Here is a 22,839-nt window from a genome sequence, read left to right as displayed (position 1 = left end):
CCAGAGAGACAGCATAAAAGTGCTGGGCTTGGTGGTACATGTGTGTAATGCCAACACTGGAAGGAAGGCAAAGGCAGGGGGATCCCGGAGACTCACTCACTGGCCAGCAAGCATAATCAAAATGACAAGTTTCTGCCTCAGTAGAAGACCTTGTCTTGCTGGGCTGCGGTGGTGCACGCCTTTAATCCCGGAACTCGGGAAGCAGAAGCAGGTGGATCTATGCGTTCGAGGCCAGCCTGGTCTACAGAGCGAGTTCCAGGACAGCCAGGAATGTTATACAGACAGACCCTGTCCCAAAAGAAATAAAAAACCAAACAACAACAACAACCAAAAGACCCCATCTCAAAAAAAAAAAATTGGAGAAATAGTAAAGACATTGCAACCGCAGCCACACACAGACATGCATACACACAGAGAAACACACATACACCCCAAAAGAAACATCTAACACCACATATGTTACTGTACTTAGTAGATGAGTGATCATTTTCCATATGCCCCCCCCCAAAGAGTTTTCTGCCAAAGTAAGTTGTCTTTCCAGAGAGCCAATGCAATCCTCAGCAAAAAGAATAAGGCTGGAGGTATCACCATACCTAAGTTCAAGGTATACTACACAAACAGCGTAGTACTGGCACAAAAGACAGGTATGTAGACCAGTGGGAGAGAAGACTCATAGCTATAGTCACCTGATTTTTTACAAAGATAAACATTTTGATTTTGCCAAAACCAGCCGTATCTTAGTTACTGTTGCTGTGACAAGACAGCCCGACAAAAGAAACGGAAGAAAGGGTTGATTTGGGCTCACAGTTCAAGATTATAGTCCATCATTTTGGGAAAAATCACAGTAACAGAGGCTTGGGACAGCTGCTCACATTCCATGCCCAGAGACCTATCTCCCAAGTGGCTCTAAATCTCATCAAGCTTACAACTGAGATTAACCATCACAATCCTTTTCAACAAACTGCTGGCAAAACTGGATATTTACATGTAGAAGTTTGAAACCAGATCCCCATCTCTCATTTTGTAGAAAACCCAACTTAAAATGGACCAATGACCTTAATATAAGACCTAAAACTTTAAAACCAATCAGGAAAAGGGTAGAGAAAACACTTCAAGATATCATCATAAGCAAGCCCTTTCTGAATAGGATTCCAGTCATTCAGGAAATCAGAGCAACAACTGGCAAATAGGACCTCATGAAATTACAAAGCTTCTGCACAGCAAAGGAAATAATTGAGTGAAAAGATAACCTACAGAACAGGAGAGAAATCTTTGCTAGCTCTACATCCAACAGAAGATTAATATCTACACTCTACAAAGAACCCACAGACTCAAACAATAAGAAAAGAGACGATGCAAACAATATACAGACTAATGAAATGAGCAGACAGTTCTGAAAAGATCCAAAGCAGGACTGGAGACATGGCTCAGGGGGTAAAGCATATGCTATGCAAGCATGAGGATCTGACTTTGAATCCCCAGAGCCCACGGAAAACCGGACATTGGAGCACAAGTGTGCAATCTCAGTTTTCCCACTGAGAGATCCGAGGCAGAGACTGGAGGCTCCTGAAGCTTGCAGTCTAGCTAGCCTGGTGTATGTAGTGACAACCAGCAAAAGGAACCTGTCTCAGGTCAAGTGGAAAGTGATAACCATGACTGACACTCAAGGTTGGTGGTCCTCTGACTTCTAGACATGCACTATGGCACACACACACACACACACACACACACACACACACACACACATACCCATACACATGCACACATACAAACTGTATTTTTAAAATAAGTACAAATGGCCAATAAACATGAAAATATGTCCACCAGCACTAGCCATCACAGAAATTCCAATGAAAACTCTTTTTATCAAGAAAACAAGGAACACCAAGAGCAGATAAAGATGCAGACAAAAAGTAACCTTTCTACACTGCTAGTGGGGATGGAATTAGTGCAGCCCCTGTGAAAGTCAGTATGATGTACTACATGACCCAGCTGTACCACTCCTGGGTGTTTACCTAAAGGTTTCCATCACACATCACAGAGATCCTTGCACAACAATACTTATCACATCACTAATCGCAACAGCTAGGCTATAGAGCCAAGCACAGTATCCATCAACAGAGAAACAGATAAAGAAAATGTAATTTATATACACAATGCAAGTTTTCCAGCCTTAAAGAAGAATGACGTTAAGTCACTCACAGGAAAATGGATATGACTGAAAACAATTATTAAGCAAATTAATTCAGTCTCAGGAAGACAGTATCATGTTTTCCTCTCATTTCTAGTTCTTAGATTTCACATAGATAGATAATATGTATGTACAGAAGACATGAAAGCAGAAGCAAAGGGACTAAGAGGAATGGGAGGGGTGAGAAATGAGAGGATAATGGGGTATTGGGGGAAAATATGCTCAAAGTGTATTTATATACTTACATGAAAATGGCCTTCTGTAACCCAGCATATTAAAAAATAAAGGCCAGACAGTGAAGGAGTCACATACAAAATCACATAAATAAAAAATGTATTGACTTTAGAAAATAATAATAATAAATAAGTAAAGGCTAAAAAAGAAAATTGACTTCCTGGGTGTGGTGGCTCATGTCTATAATCCCAACACTGTGGCAGAAGGATTGCCATGAGTTTGAAGCCAACCTAAAACTATAAAGTGAGACTCCGTCTGAAAAATAAAGGAAAAGAAAAGAAGTGGCTTGATCAGATTTGAATCATGAAAAGCTTGCTTTGAGTGCCATATGAACAGAAATCAGAAGCCTTCTGAGACCCAGCTCCAAAATGTAAGTCATATATGCATGATGTTACATCACTAACAGGAAAATGGATATGACTGAAAACAATCATTAAGACATAACGCCAGTCATGTAAGGACAGGGAGGAGGTTTTTTTTTTTTTTAAGAGTGTTTTAGAGAGAGAGAGAGAGAGAGAGAGAGAGAGAGAGAGAGAGAGAGAGAGAGAGAGAGAGAGAGTAGGAGCATGTGCACATGAGTGTAGGTGTCCATAGAAACAAGAGGTTTTGTTTCCCTCTGAGACTGGAGTTAAGGGATGAGCCACCCAACTTGGGTTCTGGAAAGCAAATTTGGGTCCTCTGCAAGAGCAGTACATATTGGTAACTGCTGAGCACTTCTCCAGCTACTCCCTTTCAGGAGTTTTGAGATGGGGTCTCACTCTGCAATGCAGGCTGTTTCAATCTTTCAAGTGCTGGGATCACAAATAAGAGCCATAACACCTGGCTGGGAAGTGATTTGTGTCTGTTTTTGTGTTGCTCAAATCTTAAATAGGTCTGTTAATAAAAATCCTGGTGCCAGATATTGGGGTAAATGCTGAAAGATCAGAGAGACAAAGGAACAAGCCACTGCCACATTTCACTTCACCAACTCCACAAACCAATCCTCTGACTGAATGTCTCTGAAGCTCTCCAGCCGAAAAGCCTTTAGTTCCTGTCTCCTCACACCTTATATACCTTTCTCCGCCCAGGCATCACTTCCTTCCTAGTGCTGGGATTAATGGCGTGTGTGCTTCCCAAATACTGGGATTAAAGGTGTGAGATCTCAAGTGCTAGGATTAAAGATGTGTGACTCCCAAGTATTGAGATTAAGGTGTGTGCCACCACTGCCTGGCTCTGTTTCTCTCCTAGACTGAGTCAATCTCATGCAGTCCAGGGTGGCTTTGAACTCACAGAGATCCAGATGGATCTCTGCCTCCCGAGTGCTAGGATTAAAGGTGTGTGCCATCACTGTCTGGCATCTATGTTTATCTAGTGGCTTGTTCTGTTCTCTGATCTCCAGGCAAATTTTATTAGGGTACACAATATATCACTACATTTTTGTACACAAATGTAGTCCCAGTGCCTGGCATACTACATGGCATGTACTTTGGTGCCCAATAATATTTATGAAGTAAATTGTACATAGATGAATTTATACTGATCTGTGATCTGATTTTGCTTTTTGAGACGAGGTTTCTCTGTGTAGTCCCAGCTGTCCTAGAACTCACTCTGTAGACCAGGCTGGCCTTGAATTTGGAGAGGTCTGCCTGACTCTGCTTCCTGTGTGCTGGGATTAAAAGTATATGCCACCTCACCCAGTCCCCTGTGACCTGATTTTTTTTTTTTGCTTAAATTCCACACTATATGTGACTTTTCCATACCAATGCACAAAGAGCTACCTTGCTATTCCAATAGCATAGGAAATAATTCCAAGAACTGACAAATGGAATTATATGAAGTTTTAAAATTTCTACAAAGCAAAGGAAATAATCACCAGACTGAAGAAACAGTCTACAGAATAGGAGAAAATTTTGCTAACTTTATATCAAACAGAGAATTAATATCTGAAATATTTAAAAAAAAACTGAAAAAATAGCAACCAGGCATGGTGATGCATTCCTTTCTTTAATCCCAGCACTTGGGAGGCAGAGACAGTCAGATCTCTGAGTTCAAGACCAACCTGGTCTACATAGGGAGTTCCAGGACAGCCAGGGCTACACAGAGAAAGCCTGTCTCAAAAACAAAACAAAAAATTATGGATTTAGAGAAAACCTGTCTCAAAAAAATTATGTGTACACATGTGATGTGTAGTACACATGCACATATATATGCTTAGATATATTGAAGATAACTTGAAAATCTAGGAAATGTCCTGACATACAATTGTTTATTAAATGCTGAGAATGCTAGAAATAGTGCTTATGCCTATATTCTACACTTGAGAGGTAATGATTAGAGTTTGAGAGGTAAAAGAAAGAGTTTGAGACCATCTGGGATACACAGTGAGGATCTATCTCAAAAAAATAAATAATACCAAAAATCATCAGTTAATAAATGGGCTAATGAACTGTACAGACAGTTCTCAAAAGAAGAGACACAAATGAAGAATAAACATTTTGAAAAGTGTTCAGCACTCTTATCCATTAAGGAAATGCAAATTAAAATTATTTTGAGATTCCATCTTACCCCAATCAAAATATCTGTCACAAAGAAAATAAATGACAATAAATTCTGGGGAGGCTGAAGAGAAAGATGAACACTTATTTTCTGTAAACTAGTACCTCCACCATGAAAGCAGTGTGGAAGTCCCCCAAAAACACAAAAATAGACCTACCATATCACTCAGTTACACCACTCCTGAATATAGAGCCACAGATGTGTGCATGTGCATGCACATAAATAAATGATTGATAGATAGATAGATAGATAGATAGATAGATAGATAGATAGACAAACAGACAAAATTTTTGACAAGGTCTCACTATGTAGAACAGGCTGGCCTCAAACTCACAAAGGTCCGCCTGCCTCTGCCTCCTGAGTGCTGGGATTAAAGGCATGCACCACTGCTCCCAGCAAATAATAAACAGTTTTTTTTTTAAAGGAAAAAGAAAACGATGCTATGGACCAGCAATGTGGTTCATTTGGTAGCGTGCTTTCCTACCATGCATGAGACCCTGGATTGGATCCCACCATATCAACCAGGCATGAGGGTGCACAACTGTAATTCTTGCACTAGAGAGGTAGAGACAGGAGGATCCAAAGTGCAAGGTCATCCTTGGCTATATAGTCAGTTCCAGGCCAGCCTGGGAGACTTGAGAGCCTGCCTCAAAAAGAAAAGAAGGGAATTTACTCACAAGAGCACCCACAAAGTGAAATACTCAAGCAAAAGGACCAGTATACTAAAACTATGAAATTGATACTGTCTTTCAAGAAATTAAAGAAGGCATAAATAAGTGGAGAGTCATCCCATGTTCACAGAAAAGGCAATATTGGAAAAGTGCCAATAGTATCTAAAGTAAATACAATCTCTATAAAAAAAAATCTGTTATATGTTATATGACTGTTTTGCATAAATTCCATCCTGAAATTCATATGTTTAATCTCAACGGACCTTAAATAGTCAAAATTATCTTGAAAAGAAAAAATACAATTGGAGGACTCACACTTGCCAGTGAAAAACAAGCAAACAACTTATTACAGTTAGGCATGGTGGTGCACCCCTTTAATCACAGCACCCAGGATGCAAAGGCAGACAGATCACTGTAAACTGGAGGCCAGCCTGGTCTACATAGACAGCTCTAGGGTAGACATAACTACATAGTGAGAGCTTGTTTAAATTTTTTAATTATTAAGAAACTGTAGTAACCAGAATAGTATGTTACTAGCATAAGCCAGGCATAGAGGTACAATGAAATCAAACTGATAACATAGAAACAATCTAATATAAGCATAGCCAATTGATTTTGAATAGAGTACTAAGTCCATTCAATGGGGAAAAAAACTCTCTCTTCAACAAATGATACTGAATACTGAGACAACTACATTTCTACATGCAAAAGAATGAACTTGAACCCCTATCTCACAGGAGAAGCAAAACTGAATTTGAAAGAGATCACAGTTTTGTAAGAATCCAAACTATAAAACTCAGAAGAAAACACGGGAGTAAATCTTTAGGACCTTGGATGTGGCAATGGATTCTTAGATACGACACTAAAAGCATAAGCAACAAAGGAAAAATAAATTGGACCTCATCAAAACTAACAGTTTTTTCCTTGCAAAGGCCATTACCAGGAAACCACCACTAGAGAAAAACAGGGAAAACACTTCAAGATCTAGGCATAGGCAATGACTTTCTGAATAGGACTCCGATAGCTCAGGAAATAATAGAACTGACAAATGGAATCACATCAAATTAAAAAGCTTCTGCATAGCAAAGGAAACAATTATCAGAGCGAAGAGACAGCCTACAAAGTGGGAGAAAATCTTTTCCAGCTATTCATCTGACAGGGGATTAATATCCAGAATGTATAAACAACTCAAAAAATTTAACATCAAAAGAACAAGTAATCAAATCAATAAATGGACAAATGAACTAAACTGACATTTTTGCAAAAGATGAAGTACAAATGGCCAGTAAGTATTTTTTTTAAAAAAAACTGTCTCACATCCTTAGCCATCAGGAAATGCAAATCCAAACTACACTGAGAGTCCATATCACCCCAGTCAGAATGCTGTCACCAAGAAAGCACAGAGCAGCTGAGCATGCTAGCAAACAGCTTTAACCCCAGAACTTGGAAGGCAGGATCTCGTGCAGTCTCTGTGGGTTCTAGGACAGCCAGAGCTACACAGTGAGACCCTGTCTCCAAAAACAAAAAGCACAAAACAACAAATGCTGGTGAGGATGTGGGGTAAATGAACCCTTATACACTGACGGTAGGAATGTAAATTACTTCAGCCATTGTGAAAATCAGTATAAAAGTTTCTCAAAAACCTAAAAAATAGAACTACTCTATGGGCAAAGAACTACCAGAGTTCCATGCTCTAAGATCATGTAAAGGTAGGAGAGAACCAACCCCACAAGGTTGTCTGTTGACCTCCAGACACACTTCATGGCATTGATGCCTATGAATGCACAATATGCACACACAAATACACGATAACAATAAATATTTTTAAAAGAGTTACCATGTGATCCATGAATACCACTCCTGGGTATATACTAAAAAGGAATTTAAAGCCAGCATGCCTAGAGATACCTGAGCATCCATGTTTTTTGCAGCATATTCATAATAGCCAGCTATGGCATCAGCCTAAGTATCTATCAATAGGTGAATAAAGAAAATAGACACAGGGGAGTATTATTTAAGCATAAAGAAAAATAAAATCCTGTGATTTGCAGAAAAAATGAATGAAACTGGGGACTATCATGATGAGTAAAAGAAGTCAAACTCAGAAAGAAGTATCAAATGTGAAGAATCTGGATTGAAGGTATGAAGACAGAAGAGGGACTATTAGGAAAGAATGAGGGGATTCATGGGGAGGGAAAATAAAACAGGGTAATGGAGCGGTGAATATGATCAAAGTAATATATATATATATATATATATATATATATATATATATATATAGTACACAAAATTCACCATGAACCAGATATGATGGCACGTATCTGTAATTTCCGCACCTGTGAGATAAAGGTAGAAGAAAATGGGAGTTCGAAACCAGCTTGGATTGAATAGACCCTGTCTCAAAAGAAGTTCCCATGAATACTGTTATTCTGAATAATTTCTATATGCTAATAAAAATTGTGAGAAGAAAAATAAAATGAGGGACTGGGGCGTAGCTCAATGGTGGAGTGCTTGCCTACTGTGTAGGCGCCCTTGGGGTCAACTCCCACTGGGCAGGGGTGAGGGGGAGTGGGGAAGGAGGAAAAAATGGAAAAACACAACTCAAATAAGACAATTCCGTTTTTAACATGGGCAAAGAACTTAAGAGATTTCTCCAAGGAGGACATATGAATGGCCAACAAATGCATGAAAGGATGTTGAGCATCAATTAGTCATTTGGGGAATGCAAATCAGAGCCGTAATGAGATGCCATTTCACACACACAAGGATGGCTATAATTCAAAAGTGAAACAATTACAAGAGTTGAGGGTGTGGAGAACCAGAAGCCCTTGTGCATTACTAGGGGGAATGTACAAATCCCACAGCTGCTGTGGAGAACAGTTTGGTGATTCCTCACCACGCTAAACATAGAATTACCCTACCTCCCAGCAACTCCACTTCTAACTACATGCCCTACAGAACTAAAAGGAGGCTTCCAAACAAATGGCAATAGTTAAAAGGTAACACCAAATAAACACCCATAAACTAGTGAATGGAAAATTGTGGTATCTGCATACAACAGAATACTATTGAGCCGTAAAAAGCATTAAGTTTTGAGACGTGCTAAGGTACTTGAAAACAGGCTCAGTGAAAGAAACCAGACAGAAAAGCACACACATATTGTATGATTCCATCTACATAAACCATTCAGAATAAACTGGACCCAGTAGAGCAGACCTGTATGTAAGAAGAGAGTTGCATGGGCTACAGAGTAAGACCCTGGTTCAAAACTAAACCACAAATGATGATGATAATAAGTTAAGTAATATACTTTAAATAATCAATTAAATAAGCAAATAAGCAAATCCATAGACATCAGTTTGGCTCTTCCCAGAGCCCGGCTGAAGTGTGAACAACTATTGAATGGACAATGGTCTTATTTTGGAATAATGACAATGTTTTGGAACTAGACAGCAGAGGTAGTTGCACAACTTTGTGAACATGCCGAATGCCACTCACTGAATTGTTCAGTATAAAATGGCTGATTGTCCTGTGAATTTCACCTCAAGAAAACCCACTGCAGTGAAGATGCCCCTATTGATCCCCTGGCTCATTTGCTGTGTCACTTCCTCAAGACAAATCTGTAGAAAGGCAGCAGCTGGATCAAAGGGCACGTGCATTAAAACCAAACAAAAAGATGATGGTTGGGACGCTCAGAAACCTTGCCGCAGTTCACAGTGCAGTCTCTGTATGTGAAAGGAGGCTTGTTAGACACCCTGCCCTCCACTCCGGCTTCACGGGTCTAAGAGGTTAAGGTAACCAGTGTTGGCGTTTTTTTTTTTACTTCTCATTCAGGAGACTGGGCATGTTTTACATGTTTGTTGGTACATCTTTTTTTTTAAAAAGGAGGCTTATTTATTGTCACTGTTCCAAATAAACAAAATAATTAGACGATACCCCCCAACTCAATTCTCCCACTCCCACAACATTCTTCTCGGCACTAATAGTTTTCCCCAAACCTCGAGCATAAGTTGTTTCTGGTTATTTCCATCAACAGCATGGTTGAAAAGCAGTTCAGAGAGAATTTAACAGGATTCTGCCCTCTCCCAACCTCTGGTACAGGAATCCGTTTACAGAGCAGTGTGTTTAGCTATTGCTTTAGAGATCCTCTTGGGCCTTCTTCTTCTGGGTTTTCTCTCACTGAAGACAGCCAATAAAACTCACTTAATTTGAGACTATCTCCATCCTTCTTTGCTTATTTAACTATCAGTGTCTCCCACTGTGATGCGAATCTTTCCCACCTTCTCAGGCTCAGTACCCAGGACCGCCACATAGTGGAACCTAAGTCAATGCTGGGAGGACTCAAGGGGAAGAAGAGTTACTAGAAGCTTCTGATGGTTCTCCAAAGCTTTCCCTAAAAGGCACCTAAGTGCCTTTTGCAGCCCTGTTGGGAATCACTGTGGGTGTCAGGAGACATAGGCTAGCATTTGTTGGTAGTGGTGATAAAGAACACCTCGTGAGGAGGGTTGTGCTGAGCTGTGAGGATTATGTGCATGTTTGTAAGCAAAATCAGGCAGAAAAGAAACCATCAAAATCAGAAATCAGTTGTGTATTGGCAAGAGTGGGTAGTGCCATTTTCAAAGTCTGTTAAGTACCATGTACTTTTTTACTTTTTTTTTTCTTGTCTGCCCCTGCCTTCTTGACACAGACACACATACACTTTGACAGAGACTCACTGTGTAGCTTTGACTGGCTTGGAGCTTGCTGTGTAGACCAGGCTTGTCTCAAATACACAGAAAGCCACCTGCATCGACGTCAGACTGCTGAGATTAAAGGCAATGCACCGTCATGCTGGGCTGGGGGCTTTTTCTGATTGGAGATAAAGATATGACCTGGTGGAGGTATGCTCGGAGGAAAAACTGGAGCAAGGGGATAGAGCTGCTCTTTTAAACGATGCTATTTAAAAAAAAAAAAAGATTGCAGGACACTCAGGGCTACATGAGAGACAATGTCTCAAAAGACAAAAAGAAAATAAACCTGAAGAAAGCCTATTAGAGAGGTCAGTGTTGACCAGAGACTTAACTGCAGGTATGTGAGCAGACGGGCAATGACGTAAAGACTCGAAGATTAAGGGGCTGGGAAGATAGCTGTAACTCCAGCTCCAAGACCCAAGAGAGGGCCTCAGCAGGCACCCGCATTCATGTACACATACCCGCATGCTTACACACACACACACACACACACACACACACACACACACACACACACGCTTTAAAAATGATTTTTAAAAGTCTTAAAAGAACCTAAGAACAGCCTTGAGTCCAACCTATGTATCTTTCTAAATACTTACTACACATTTTTAAAGATGTAAATAAATCACTCATTAATGTTTAAATGCTTACCTACACAGTGGTTTCTTTTGGAATGTCATGTTTTTTTTTCTTAACTTGATTTTGTTGAAACTTAGGCTTACATGCCTGGAATTCACTAGATTTGTTAAAGCCTTTCATTTTTGAGCCAGGTATTTTTGATAAGGTTGTTTGTTTAAGGAAAAAAAAAAGACCAGCCTTTAGTTTATGTAAATGAAATTATACAACATGTGTGTGCTTTTCTGCCTTTAATCCCAGCACTCAGGAAGCAGAAGCAGGTGGGTCTCTGAGTTTCAGTCCAGACTGGTCTACACAGTGAGTTCCAGGACAGCCAGAGCTATCCTGTGAGACAGCCTAATGAGATGCTGTCTCAAGAAAAAAAAAAAAGATAGACAGACAGGAAGGAAGGAAGGAAAGAAGGGAGGGAGGGAGGGAGAGAGGGAGGGAGGGAGGGAGGGAGGGAGGGAGGGAGGGAGGGAGGAGGAGGGAGGGAGGGAGGGAGGAAGGGTGACTTCAAAAGCACTTGCCCTGCAAATCTGATGACCTGAGTTCAATCCCTAGAAGCCACATAGTGAAATAATTCCTCTGACTCTCACATATACCACCATGGCATGTACAACCCACATTCACACATATCACACAGAGAGAGAGAGACAGACAGACAGACAAACAGACAAATAAAAATTACAGCTGGATGTGGTAGCATATGCCTTTAATCTCAGCACTTGGGAGGTAGAGGCAGGTGGATCTCTGAGTTCGAGACCAGACTGGTCTACAGAGCAAGTTCCAGGACAGTCAGGGCTTCACAGAGAAACCCTGTCTCAAAACACAAATAATAATAATAATAATAATAATAATAATAATAATAATAATAAAATTTGGAGATGAGGGGCAGCAACAAGGGCTGGGAGAGCGGCTGTGGAAGTGGTAAGAAGACCCTTGAATACAGCCTGTACTACTGTAGGGGCTGTTATAGGGAGAGCGTGTGCTCAGCAGGTGGATGCTGGGCAAGAGAGAGAATGAAGATGGCGGGATTTAGGACTGAAAAGTAGGGTGGAACAGAAATGCCTGTTTACTGAATTTGGGGGGAGCAGAGAGGCGACAAGCCTTACATGCTCATGCTCAGGACAGAAGCCCGGAAGCATTCCAGGAAGCCTAGAGCTCACTCACTAGAGGTAGAAGGTGGAGGAAGAAGGTCAAGGCAATAAGCACGCTTTTCTGAGTAACCAACTGTACCAACCTTCATGGTTATCTGCCCACATTACCTTCAATGACCACAATATCAAGGCTGGATTTCTTAATGTGGTATCCAAGCCTGGTTCCTGTAACCCCACAAAGCCACACCAGTACTAGTCTCCTAGTTCCCGTCAAGGCCTCTGACTACGCTGTCCCCAATGCCTTCGCTCAGATGTCACCTGTCTGTCTTCTACTCCATTCATCCACATCTGCTCTCCTATCTCCCCAGTATAGTAATCAGGAATTCTTTGAGGACCAAGGTGGTGCCTGGGTCCCCTCTGAGGTGTGAGCGAGTGAAGCAGGGTTTCAGTCCACATTTGTGGCCTGAATAAAAACTGCACAAGGAATCATGGCCGACCCTAAGCCCATTGCTGTGGGTCAGTAGGCCTGACTTCCCATGCAGTCCTGTGTGACAAGAGGAGAACGGGGCCAAGGAGGTGAAGTCAGGCTTGGAACTGGACTCAGATTGGAAGGCTGACTCCATCCCCCAAGCAGCAGGGAACAGAGGTCAGGGGAGAATAATTACTCACATGTGTACAGCACTTGAGAGTTTATAGCCACAGACATTATCTCATCCAACCCTGGCACAGCCTCATGATGTAGATATTCTTATTTTTCCTCACCTTCCACCTAAGGAAACTGAGGCCCAGAGAGCCAGTCACTTGCCCAAAGTCAAAAAGCTAGAAGAGGAAGCCTAGAGACTTGAACCAGGGTCAGGCTGTCCGTATGAGAATAAGGCACACATAGAGCTAAATGGGAGATTAGCCAATGGCTCTGGCAACTTTTCTGCTCTCTACCTATCCCACTCTCCCTATGAGCTTTCCAGCTAATGGTAGCATGAAATGACATTTACTAATCCCTTCAGGCCATTCCAGGACTCATCCATATTCCAGAGAGCAAGGAATCATCCATATTCCAGGCCCCAAAGGCAACAGTTGGGAGAGGCTTGAAGACAATGCAAGTCCAAAGAGTGGTCAAGGCCCCTTCTCTCTAGGAGCTGGCCAGAGGCAAGCCCCACCAGGCTCTGAGAGAGGACAGCTTCCTCCCATGGTCCCCCAGCCAAAACTCCCCCTGGAGAAGTCTCTCTCAGCCATGCTCCTTTCCGGCTGGGCACTGGGCCCGGACAGCTCTTGGCTGGCAGCAGCTGGGCTCTTGCACCTGTCGACCTAGCTCCATGCTTCACAAACACACCCCCCCACCACCAAGCTCTCTGCTGCTTCCAGATGGCCGGTCACTTACGCTTTCACCTCACTTTAGGCCTTTCTCTTTCTAATTTGATCTCTTTTCCTTACCTTGCTTTCTTCCCAAACGCCTCTCCTCCACTGCTCCCTCTACCCCATCATTAGCTTTCTCTTCCTCTCACTCAGTTTTTGATTTCTCCCCTGAATATACTTCTTGTTCGTCTGTCTTTTTTGCCCCTAACTAACCAGGTGCAATGGTGGCTTCCTTCTCTTTCACACAGAGCGATTTGGACACAGTCCCCAGCTCTCATCTGTCCTAATATTGGAGTTTTGTTTGTTTTGTATATATATATGCGTTTGTATGTGGATGTATATATATGTGCATACATGTGGAGACCAGCGGTCAACATCAGGTATCTTCCTCAATCACTCTCCACCTTACTTTTGGAGACAGGGTCTCTCACTGAACCTGGAGCTCACTGATTTAGCTAGACTGTTGGCCAGCAAGTCCCAGGGATCCTCCTGTCTCCACCTCCCTAGCAATGGGATTCTGGGAGTGCTGGGGTTATAGGCCTTGAACTCACAGGGACTGACCTGCCTCTGCTTCCCGAGTGCTGGGATTAAAGGTGGTAAGCACCACAACATGAATGCTGGGGACTGAACTCAGGTTCTCACGCCTACACCGAAAGCGCTTTCTGGGCAGAGCCACCTTCCCAGCTTATTACTATTATTTGTTTTTTCATTAGCTTACATTCATTGTGTAAAATGATGGGTTTCATTATGGCATCTTCACACAGGCCGTCAGAGATGTTGTTCCTGTTCTCCACTATTCTCTCTTGCTCCCTGCCCACTAGTTCCTTTCCTCCCCCCAAATACTCTCCCCTCCACCATCATTTCCCATGCAGATTGAAGAAAGGCAAGAACTGTCATGGAGGAAGAGGAGGAAAGCAAAATGGAGGCAGACGAAGTGGATTCAAATCCCAGTGTTCTTACTTGCTAGCTGTGTCTTCCACAAGGCACTTCACTTAGCTGAGCTTTCTTCCTTCGATTAGAAGATAGGATTGATAATAATAATGATGATCACTTAACATGGAGTAAGGAGAAAGAATGGGAACTGACCTTGTACAAGGTGAGAAAGGTCTTTATGAACTAAGTGGCAAGGTGGCAATGAGTGTTCTTAAGGAGGCAGAAAGCTCCAGGGTCAGTAGCAGAGACTCCGTGGCTGGTCTGCCTGATTTGACTCCTTAACCTCAAACACACAGGATGTACAGCCTTGGTAAGATGTTCCATACCTGTTCCTCTCTTCTCTGTCAGGAACTCAGGGATAACAATAGCAATCTTCAGCGAACACCTTAGGCTGTTGTAGGACTAGGTGGACACTATGAACAGTAAGGGTCTATCACCCAGTGAGTGCTCAGTGAACATTACCGCTGATGTTAAATTCAGACCCTACAGGAATAATGTTCCCCTGAGCTCACGTACTTGGGGGTACTAGGAATCTAATCCATATGGGATCCACATTCAAGTCTGCTGGGCCTCAAAGTCAACTTCATGGAGGTTGTACACTGCAGTTCAGCTTGGGCTCTTCCCACCAAGCCTTTGGCCCTAGGATGAGACATGAACAAAGGCAGGAAGACCCCGCATACAATTCTAGCTACTCTTGCCAGAGGGGACACCGTAATACAAAAGGGACCTTGAGCAACCAGGCCTGTGATCCTGTATGCTTAGGTGACAGCAGAGCCTGTACCCTGACCTCCTGAGATACATGCCCTAAGATCCTGTTCACCTCCAGCTTCACTAACCGATCCCCAGAGGGACTAACCTCTGTGGCAGTAGGGACCAGTGGAAATACTCATAATTCCCCAGGTTATGCACATGAAGTGAATCACACATCTATTTAACCCTCCAAAGTCAAAGGCCAAGTGCAGCAATAGGGGTTAGGATCTCAACCGGGGACACGTATCCACAGCAACAGAGGCTCTGGCAGAGGAGGCCAAATGTGAAGCCTCAACTAAGTCAGAATTGGGAGACTAAGCAGGAAAAAGCACAGACCTGAGGGAGGGACATGCAGGAAAATGCTCTGGGCAAAAAAGATGAAACTGAGGGGAGGCGCCATTTTATCTCAGGTCTTAAGCACAAGGAAGTTTCATCAGCCTGATGTTGCAGGGAGCCAGAAAATGGCTTCAACTAGGGCTCAGAAGTAGTTCATGGCCGAACATTCCCACAACACAGGGTTCAGAGTTCGAACCCTACCACTATGACATAGAAAAAAATTTCCCCATCCTTTAAAAATGAAGTAAGCTGCTGGGCTATGATGGCGCACGCCTTTAATCCCAGCACTCAGGAAGCAGAGACAGGCGGATCTCTTTGAGTTCGAGGCCAACCTGGTCTACAGAGCGAGTTCTACGACAGCCAGGGCTACACAGGGAAACCCTGTCTCGAAAAACCAAAAAAAAAAAGAAGAAGAAAGAAAAGAAAAAGAAAGAAAGAAGTAAGCTGAGAGATACTGTGTTATGCTGAGGATGGCGGGTGGCAAAAAAGAGAGAACACACAAGACCCCAAAGGCTTGTGTTCCAGAAGCTGAAGAGAAACCAGGGAGGATCTGGCATGCCTAAGGCCTGCTGCATGTATTCAGAAAAGCGAGATGAGGCCCCTGTCAATCGTTGGCGCGGGGAAATTTACAGACCGAGGGCCCCTCGTGCTCCCTACCCTTCAGGGATTTGAAGCATGTGTCTGTGAGTGTGCTAGGCTAGAGGGGCCGGAGAGGGGAAGGAGGTGGGGCTGCAGTGTCTCGAGGGTCCTCAGGAGAAAGCTCCTTTCTGTGTCAATTCAGGGAGGCAGGGGAAAGTTCTCCACAGTTTGGCCCAAACTCATCCCGACGATTGCTCTTTTTGACACAACCTCACACTTTCTTTCCAGTCCTATATTCCTGGCTGTGTGCAAGCTATTTCCACTTGGATGTTCTGCCAACAGCTTAAACTAAACATGCTTAAAGCAGAGTTTTGCTTCCCCCACAAAGCCTCACACCTTCCCAAGGCCTCCAGCTTCAGTGCAGAAACCCAACAGCTCAGGGCCAGGCTGCCTGGCTGCCACTCTTCACTTCTCTGGCACCTCCCACTCCCTTCCTTCGAACCCTACACCTTTCTCTGGAGGACAGTCCTTTCCGAATCCTCTTTGCCATCCACCAGGCTTCAGCCCTCTCCCACCCTGTCCGTGGTCTCTAGAGACGGCTATGACCAGCCCTAACTGGGACCCTCTGACTGCGCCTCCCTCAACTGGAACCACTTCGACTTTCTGCCCACATGTGTCCGCCATTTACTGCAAATGGATGTGGAGAAGCATCCAGTCTAGTAGAAGGAAGGAGAGCAGACACACAGATGACAGAGGGAGCCTAGGGGAGTTTGACCTCCAAGGTGAGTCAGCGCGGGCTGTGAATTCCAGCTCTGCTATTCACTGGCTGTGTGATCACTGGCTTATTTCACCTCTCTGAGCCTTAATGCCTTCTCTCCAGAATGGGGCTGAGGGATGGGGTCTTTGTACTGTAACGTGTGGAAGGTTCTAGTTTCATCTCTGGCACAGCAAAATAATAATAATAATAATAATAATAATAATAATAATAATAATAAATAAGTAAGTCAACAACATAGAGTTGATCATGTTGGCTTCCTAGGGTTCTTGGGAGGTTGAATGTTAGAAGGAAACACAGAGGAGGGGCCTCCATTGGACTAGCATCCCCAAAGAACAGAGTGGGCAGAATCATCCAGAAGGATGAAAGAACCCTGATGGCTGAAACTGTTTGTCTATCTTTATCTTTTCCGTTATGTATAAATGACAGAAATTCAAGTAGGGAATCTCTTCAACTGGGCCCAGCTGTTGGCCCTCTCCAAACATTCCCCCACCCCTTTGTAAATAAGAAAGCACCACTAGAATCTACAGCCTGACTAGGGCACCAAGGGGTGCCCAGTTATCTGCACATTTCTATTTCTCAGGGTCCTTTCTTCCTAGTAACTGATATTGTTCCATTTCTTCTTCCCATCTTTTTTTTAAATACAGGAGCAAAAGCAGGCCTGTCCAAGCCTGCTGGGCTGGCCGGGGTCAGAGGAATGCAGCCGCTCCCTCCATTGAGCGGCCAGGCCAGACCAGGCACTCGATTAGGCTGGCAGCACCTTGCTCAGAGGGGCTGGAAAGCACCACAGACGTTAGCTCATCACTCCCTGGCAGGGGCCTATTGGTTTGCTATTCTCACTAGCCTCTTCCAGATGGGGAAATGGAGGCACAGGCACACTTGGAGTGGGTGCAGATGCCTAGGGTCCTAAGATGGCTTCTGGGCAGAGTCCCAAGATTGGTAAGGGAAGATGAGTCACCTGGACTTCCGCTAATGGACTTCATTTCCTCGTGTTTGGGATGGAGGTGATTGTTAAAAAGGGACCCAGACTACAGCCTCTCAAAGGGACAAGGAGAGAGAAAGGGGGTAGATGGGACGGGTAAACAGCTGCAGCCGCACTCAGAAATGGCTAACTATTCTCCCTAGAACAGGCTTACCACAAGCAGTACCTCTGCAGTCAAAGGTACTGAGACAGTCCACAGAACCAACACCACGGGGTTAACAACAGTGCTTGGGGGTTGATTATTATGTTGTCCTCCAGTACATTCCTGTTCACTCAAAATCCTGTTCAGCGAACAATTACAACATTTATAAGCAGATAAAATGTTATTTTTAATTACTATAAAAAATAGAGAGAAAGAAAGGAAAAACAGAGCTGAGGATTCAGTTCACTGCTACAGTATGCATGAAGCCCTAGATTTGATCCCCAGTATTACAAAAACAAAACAAAACAAACAAACAGACAAACAAAAATCAAGAAAGGCTGGAGAGATGGCTCAGGGGTTAAGAGCACATACTGGTCTTCCAGAGGACCCAGGTTCAGTTCCCAGCATCTTCCAGGCAGCTTACAACCATCCCAAACTCCAATCCCAGGGAGTCCACCACCCTCTTCGGGCTCTGAGCACCAGGCATCATTCGCAAGGTACACACCCAAAAATGCAGGCAAAACATCTACACTCACAAAATAAAAATAAGCAAACCTTTTTAAAAACTTTTAAAACAATGAAGAAAAAGAAGATAAGCAGCACCAGCACCTGGGAAGAGCACCTGGGATTTGGAAAAAGCGCTGGGCTTGGAGTGACAAGACCCAGGAAAAATAAGTCCAACTCTTTGAATCACAGCTTTCCATAAAATGGAGATAATCACATACAGTTGGCATAAAATTAAAAGAAATAGTCTTTGTGAAAGAGGCTTTTTAAGAAAAATATTCATTATAAAAATTTCAAGCATTCACAAAAAAAAATCACAAGAAAGCCTCATTGCACATCTTCAGCAATTTTCTCATTTAATCTATAGCCCCATCCAGTCTTCTCTGGCCCACACTGAACTACTTTAAAGCAAATCCCAGATAGGCACCCTTTTCCCATAAGTACTCCAATATTAAACTGCTTTATACATTTTTTTACATTTTTCATAATTAAAAGTAATAAATGATAGCTGTAGAAAAATTGGAAAATGAAAAAATTAAAGGAAAGAGTAAAAATCACTCATACCCCAACACACAGAGACAAACACGTTTCAAAATAATCTATTATTTTTTCTATGCACATATTAATTTTTAGCAAAAATTGGATCATATTGTATATGCTATTTTTAGGTATCATTTTATTTTAATTATAAAAATAATAAGACCATATTACAGAAAAATGAGAAGAAATTACCCACAATCCCTTAGCAGTTAATATAAAAACTGTTAATAGTTCAATATACTTCCTTCCCATTTTTTTCAATTTGCATTCATAATTTTACCACAAGTAGAATACTACTGATTATGCACTTTTCAAGTTATGAATCTATTCTAATTGTGAGAAAACAATGTAATCATACTGCAAAAAAAAATTTGAAAAAGAAAAAGAAAAATATTACTCATAATCCCACTACTCAATTATAATCACTATTAACATTTGGGTATATTTGCACGCAACATTTTTTCTATGTACATATAATTTCAACAAAACTAGGTCCAAAATACTTAAGAGGCTGAAGCCAAACATGAAAGTTCAAGGCCTTCCTAGGCTACAGAGTAATACCCTGCCTCCAAAAAAGCAAAATGTACTTTTTAGGGAGTTTATTAACTATAAATGTATATTTACTTAAAAGAAAAATAAGCTAGGTGTGGTGGCACACGTCTTTAATACCAGCACTTGGGAGACAAAGGCAAGTGGATTTCTGTGAGTTCGGGGCCAGCCTGGTCTACAAAGTGAGTTCCAGGACAGCCAGGACTACACAGAGAGACCCTGTCTCAAAAACCAACAAGAAATAAATAAATATATATATATATATATATATATATATATATATATATATATATACCTCAAAAGAAGGTATATACCTTCAAAAAGAAGAAGATGATGATGCCGATGAAGACATTGGGTTGATGAGATGATTGAGCAGGTAATGAGCCTGATGACCTGAGTTACATCTCCAGGATGACAGGTGAAGGTATCTTCTGACCTCTGCACATACACTGTGGTAGGTACACAAGGGTACAAGGGCACACATTCTCACACACACACACACCAAATAAATAATTACAGTAAAAAGAGAGTAATATATTGTATAATATAGAGAAAACAGAAAAAAAGCATTCAGAATTGTAGTCCTTACTGACATTGTCTTTCGGGTGTTTCTCTGACCATCGTTTTATTCACATATTCATATATGGTTTGGAGCCTTTGGACCCTCTGCACCTTGGCATGATATTTATGCAACTTTGTACCCAGGGTTTTTATTCAACATTTTGTCATAAATAAAAGTTTTTAAAATCAGGAATTGGGGAAGTAGTGGTTAAGTTATCAAGGGAAATTCCCTGGCCATGGACCTTTATGGTTGATTTCTATTATAAGCAATTCTCCTTCATATATGTATATGTATGTGAAGGAGAACTGTTTGTGTGTGTGTGTGTGTGTGTGTGTGTGTGTGTGTGTGTGTGTATTTGTTTGTTTGTGTGTAGCCCAGGCTGTCCCAGAACTAATGATCCTGCGTCAGCCTCTTGAGTACAGGGGTAACAGGTGTGTGTTATACCTCATTGGTTTTCTAAATATACTTGAATAAAAGCGTGTAGAGGAGGAGTGAAGAGATGGCTCAGGAGTCAAGAGCATTTACTGTTCTTGTAGAGGTCCTGGGTTCAGTTCCCAGCACCCACATAGCAGCTCACAAACCACCTGTAACTCCAGTTCCAGGGCACCCAACTCCCTCTTCTGGCCTCCTGCATGCATGTGGTGCAAATGAAATCATCGAAGTACACACACACACACATACACACAACTTTTTCATTTCAATTTGGACTTTGAAACTTTTCTATACACATATTGAGTATATTTTTGGAGTCCATTTCTACATTTGCAAGCTGACATGTAAAACGTGATTATCTTTCATTGATCCCATTTTTATTCCTGCCATCTAGTCCAGGCAGCTTTTGCAGCGGTGAGTGGAGTTTTGTAAACATATCTGCATTCTCATCTTTTCCTTCCTGAGTTGATAGACCTCTTTCATCCCCCTCTCAGTCTCATACTTAAATTACACAGTCAGCAAGTGTTGTTGACCCTGAAGAGTGTGAGCTGAGGCAGGGACGGGGCCAAAGGAAAAGAATCAGAAGGCACATTACAATACCAATCCCAGCATATAGTAGCCATTTCCCTACACAGCATCCATCAATCAAGCTAACGTTTTCCTCCTAACCCTTACAGATTATGTAAATTTGTAATGATATCTATTTAATAGGAAAAGTTGAGCACGCACACACATCAACACAGTCTCTTACCCCGAGACCACACAGCTAGCAAATGGTAGAGCAGGGATTTCATCCAGGCGACTGACCCCTGAACCTGCACTCTGGATCTCTTTTTTTTTTTTCGCCCTCCAAGGCAGCAAGCAGGGTGTAGGGCTGTAGGGTAAAGGCCAGGATCAAAACTCCCTTCCTCTTGGCTGTGCCAACTTGGGCACTTCTGTGAGGCTATTTCACCTTTGGTAACCCAACCTCACGGGGCTGTCCTGGGAGTTAAATGAGACGATGGAAGGGAGAGAAGGATCGATGTCCGGCTCCCAGCTGCCATTTAGGAGGTTATTGCTGGGTGAGCATCACTTCTCTCTTGGCTTCACAAGCTCGGGGTCGACTTGGCAAGCTGGAGAAAAGAGTTTAGCGGAGCTCTGAGCTAGCCTGGGGCTGGCTGGGAAGTCAGTGATCCAAGGCAGATTTGCCTGGAAATGCAAATGTCTCCTTTGCCCCTCTCAGCCTCGGCCACTAACCTCGACTCCCATTCCCCCAAAAGGAAATGGGTGGCTTTTCTGCTTCAAAGCTGAGTGCTTCAAGCCCTGCTCACTCCTACTCCCTGGGAGGTGGCCAGTGGAGATGACAGGAAGTCACCGGTGGGGTGGGGGTCTTTCTGGAACTTGGGCATATAGAAATGTGGTGGAGGGCGCTCCTTTTTCTGCCCTTCAGTGGTCCGGATGGGGGAGGGGGCTAGCTGTTGAGCAACTGCTCCGGAGACACTCCAGAAGCCGAGATGAACATTTGCCTCTTTCTAACAATTGGCCTGGGAGCCATCCAATAGACGGAGGGCGGATCCGCAGGTCCGGGATCCGGAGCCTGGAGTCCAGCTGCGTCTGCAGTTTTCAAACCCAGCTCCAGAGTCCAACAGCGGAGGAGGGGGCAGGTCAGGGGTCCAAATTAGCAACCGTAATTCAAACGCCTAACCTAAGTCCGCTCCTTCTCCACCTCTGCCTTCACCAAAACTTTTCTCACCCCGGGCAAATACCAAGAGGCTTTGGAGGTGTACCTCTCCTGCTACCCAAGGAGAGAGAGCTTTAGGGTCCCACAGATCGCTCCTTGTCTCAGCAGGAAACTAGGCACGGCCCGCAACCTTCGAGCCAAGTGAGAAAGTGTAGCGATGGTGTGTGGAGTGTGCCTGTTGCCCAGGTTTGATCTGCAGCAGAGTGGGAGGGGGCAAGCCATGAGCAGCCAGCCGAACAGGGGGAGTGGGTTTCCCCAGCTACCCAGGGTACTCACCCCAGCTTCTTCGAAATGCCAAAGAAGGGCCTAGGTCTGTCCCTCCATTGGCGCCCCCTCTTTGTAGCAAGCCGGTCATTTCATTAACAAACACGACTCTGTTAGAAGAGCAAATTCGGGGCACTTGCGATCCTAAAAGAAGAAGAAGAAAAAAAAGATCTTCAGGTCTTCAGAGCCAATTAAGACACAAGACACACAGGAAAAATGTCTTTGTAACATTCCTTCCCCCCCCCCTCCCCGCCCCGTTTCCTTAACATCGTACTTTTTCAAAAGACCATGTTTCACAAATAGTGTAAAAACTGAGTTGTTGAATGAAGGGGTGGAAGGGGG

This window comes from Peromyscus leucopus, chromosome X (genome assembly GCF_004664715.2).
Source record: "Peromyscus leucopus breed LL Stock chromosome X, UCI_PerLeu_2.1, whole genome shotgun sequence".
NCBI classification, from domain to species: domain Eukaryota; kingdom Metazoa; phylum Chordata; class Mammalia; order Rodentia; family Cricetidae; genus Peromyscus; species Peromyscus leucopus.
The sequence above is the reverse complement of the archived record's forward strand: the minus strand, read 5'-3'. Positions refer to the sequence as shown.